The 3,216-nt window shown below is 39.2% G+C and overlaps 1 pseudogene; it reads left to right on the forward strand.

Annotated features, from left to right (window-relative positions):
- Positions 1 to 260: 260 nt before the first annotated feature.
- On the forward strand, positions 261 to 601 carry LOC102865527 (annotated as a pseudogene).
- The last annotated feature ends 2,615 nt before the right edge of the window (positions 602 to 3,216 follow it).

Here is a 3,216-nt window from a genome sequence, read left to right on the forward strand (position 1 = left end):
TTAATCAATCAGTTCTACTCTTTTGTCCTTCCAATGTGCTTATGACTTCTGAAATGTTGATCTTAGTACTCTAGATTTCTTTTTCTATGACTTCTAATATGCATTACTTTCATCTGTTTTATTTTGTACTGCTTTTTAAAAAGTTTTCTTGGCAGTTGGATGTGGCAAGCTATGCAGTGTCTGGTGACTTGGCTGCTGAGCAGGATGAGGTGTCCAGTGCTATTTGGGACAGCCTCCAATGATAACCTTGTCAATGTGTTATGATATTCTCATGCACCAGCCTGGCAACTGAGATTTTCAGTGGTAAACTGAAATATCCGAGACTTTCGACAGATGATGGCTTCAGTTTAAGGAAAGTCCACCCAAGACCCTTTATAAAGAATCTGTGCTGTTTTTAATTGACACCTTTTTCTTTATCATTGGCTCCCTCCTACTGTCAGGCTACATCAGCAAAAGGGTTGGGGGCAGGTCTGGCTTTCCTGTCCTGCTCATTGGTAGCCTGGTGTTTCTGCCAGGATTCTACCACCTGCACATCACCTTCTATGCATCCATTGTTTACCTGGGATACTCCTATGACAATATTCGAGATTCTGATGACTAGCACTCACCTGAGACCAGAAGAGAAGTGTCAGGGATGGGACCCAACCCAGTTTAAGACATTGGACAGAAACTGTAGCTAAGGGCTAAGGAGTTCTGTAGTTCAAAGATAATTAGCAAGATTGTGGACAGATTTTATGGGTTTATCTCAGCCTGTTAACCAAGCTTCCAAGTAACTAATTAAGGCATGCTTTATTATTCATTTCCTGGATCTGATAAACTTTCTGAGAAGTTTTCCACAGGAATCTATATCCTGGAAGAATAGTAATATTAATTGTGTGAGGAGATAGGGAAGGTATTGTTTAGTGGAAAGTGTTGCCCCCACCTTCCTTAATATTTTCTTTTAAACTGTCTTAAATGTCAGTTTGGTATTGTGGCAAATGGAAAAATGTATGTCTTTTTATTTATTATTTTTTTCAGGGAGAACACAAAAGAATCTAGTGGGATATTAGTAAAAATCAAATTATGTCACCATATCTGTTCCCCCCCCCCCCGTCCACACACTTACTGAGAGCAACTGGGTTTTGTTTGTTTGTTTGTTTGTTTGTGGGTGTGTTTTTTTAAAATCTCAGAGCAGATTTTCAGAATGTAAAGACATACTTTGTTCACTACTCACTCAGTTCTGATGTGGTTTCTGAAAGGTGGACTGGCAGACATGTTGCATTTTGCTGTCCTCTGTAGATCATGATGTTCTTTATATCTTCCCTTTGAAGACTGGGCTTTTTGCTATTTCCTGATGAAAAATACAACCAAGTGAGCACCTTGCGTTTTCTAGTCCCATCATTAGCCTCTGTATTCCTGCTATTGTGCTGAAGATCAAAAGACTGAATCACAAGAGAATCCAACAGCTTAGTTTTAGTCTGTTTTCTAATTTGCAGAAATGACACTCAAAAAGCAATAAAAATTTGATAATGGAAGTCTCAGCCTTAAAATTAGCTCACTGCAAACATTTTTGCAAACTTCTTTTAAAAAAATTCTTCTTGTGTTTTGCTTGAATGTTCCTTCATTTATTCTTCCTTTTCTTCCATCCTGTGAAAAAATGGGCCGTTATTCTTCTAAATCCCTTCTCTGAGAATTTTGCCAGTCTTTCTTTCTTTGGAAAATCTATTGACTGTACAGTGATCACTTTTTTTTATCAAATGACTTTTTAAAATTTTCTTTATTTTGCAGGGCTTGAAGTCATATGTTGTTTCTAGCATATTATGGTGATGTAATCCTCCTTTCTTCTAGATAGCCAATGGAATGTTTATGTAATTATATGTTCATTGTTTGTTCAGTGCTATTGGTTGGAAGGGTAGTACTGATGTGCTTACTGTCTAATTATATTGTAAATACTGGTACTTACTCTGACGAAATGTGTAGGCTTTAGTCTGTAATAGATGATGGTGTGGAAACACACAGTTGGGGCTAGCTAATTTTTGCCTTTCTCCACTACCAATTAATAAAGAAAGTCTTTGAAGCATTGCACATTTGCATAGCAAGACAACTGAGTCATTGACTTTCTGAATCACTGAATCTCTATAAACCATAGTACACTGTGTGTAAATGACTCTCTGACTACTGTGTCAGCAAGTAGTTCGCTATCTCATCATCTCTAAAATATTTGAGCCTATTCATACAATCATTTATCAATCAATATCACTGAGTGCCTACCTATCTTCTGTTGCCCTTCCATCTTTCCAAACATGATGCCTTTTTCCAAGGACTGGCCCCTTTTAACAATATATCCAAAGTATGTCAAAGTATGTTCTTGGAGGCAAGGAGAACGCTGGTTGCAACTTTTCCAAGATATACCTGTTCGTCTTTTGGCAGTCTTTCTGATATTCAGCACTCTTCTCCGGCACAAAAGTTCAAAGGTTCAAAGGCATTGATTCTTTTTCTGTCATCCTTAAACTTTAAGATGAATAACAAGTGACTGAAAGGCCATGGATTGAATCAGGTACACCTTGTTTTTGTTATTGTTCTTGTTGTTGTTGTTATGTGCCATCGAGTTGCTTGCAACTCATAGCGACCCTATGTACAACAGCCCTAAACTCTGTCCCGTCCTGTGCCAATCTCATTGTCTCTGACACATTCATCCCGATTACCCCAGTCACTGAATCAATCCACCTCATAGAGCGTCTTCCCCTCCTGTGCCTGCCCTTCACCCTGCCAAGCTTGATGTCCCTCTCCAAGGACCGGTCTCTCCTTACAACATGACCAAAGTATGTCAGATGAAGCCTTAGAATCCTTGCCTCCAAGAAGCAGCCCGGTTTAACCCTCTGCAGGTTGAATCTGTTTGTTTTCTTAGCAGTCCATAGGACCCTCAATACTTTTCTCCAACACCAAAGCTCAAAGGCATGAATTCTCCTTCTATCCTCCTTAGTCATTTTCCAACTCTCTGATGCATAACAAATGATTGCAAAGGCCACTGCCTGTATCTTTCTCACCTTAGTGTCCAGAGACACACCGTTGCTCTTTAGTACTTTTTAGAGAGTTCCCTAAAAGCAGACTTTCCCATTGCAATACTTCTTTTAATTTCCTGGCTGCTTATTGTTGTTGTTGTTGTTATGTGCCGTCGAGTCGTTTCCAACTCATAGCGACTCTATGCACAACAGCCCTAAACCCTGCTCTATGCTG

The sequence above is a fragment of the Elephantulus edwardii genome, unplaced genomic scaffold (assembly GCF_000299155.1).
Source record: "Elephantulus edwardii isolate Elephantulus edwardi_28Jun2011 unplaced genomic scaffold, EleEdw1.0 scaffold02217, whole genome shotgun sequence".
NCBI classification, from domain to species: Eukaryota; Metazoa; Chordata; class Mammalia; order Macroscelidea; family Macroscelididae; genus Elephantulus; species Elephantulus edwardii.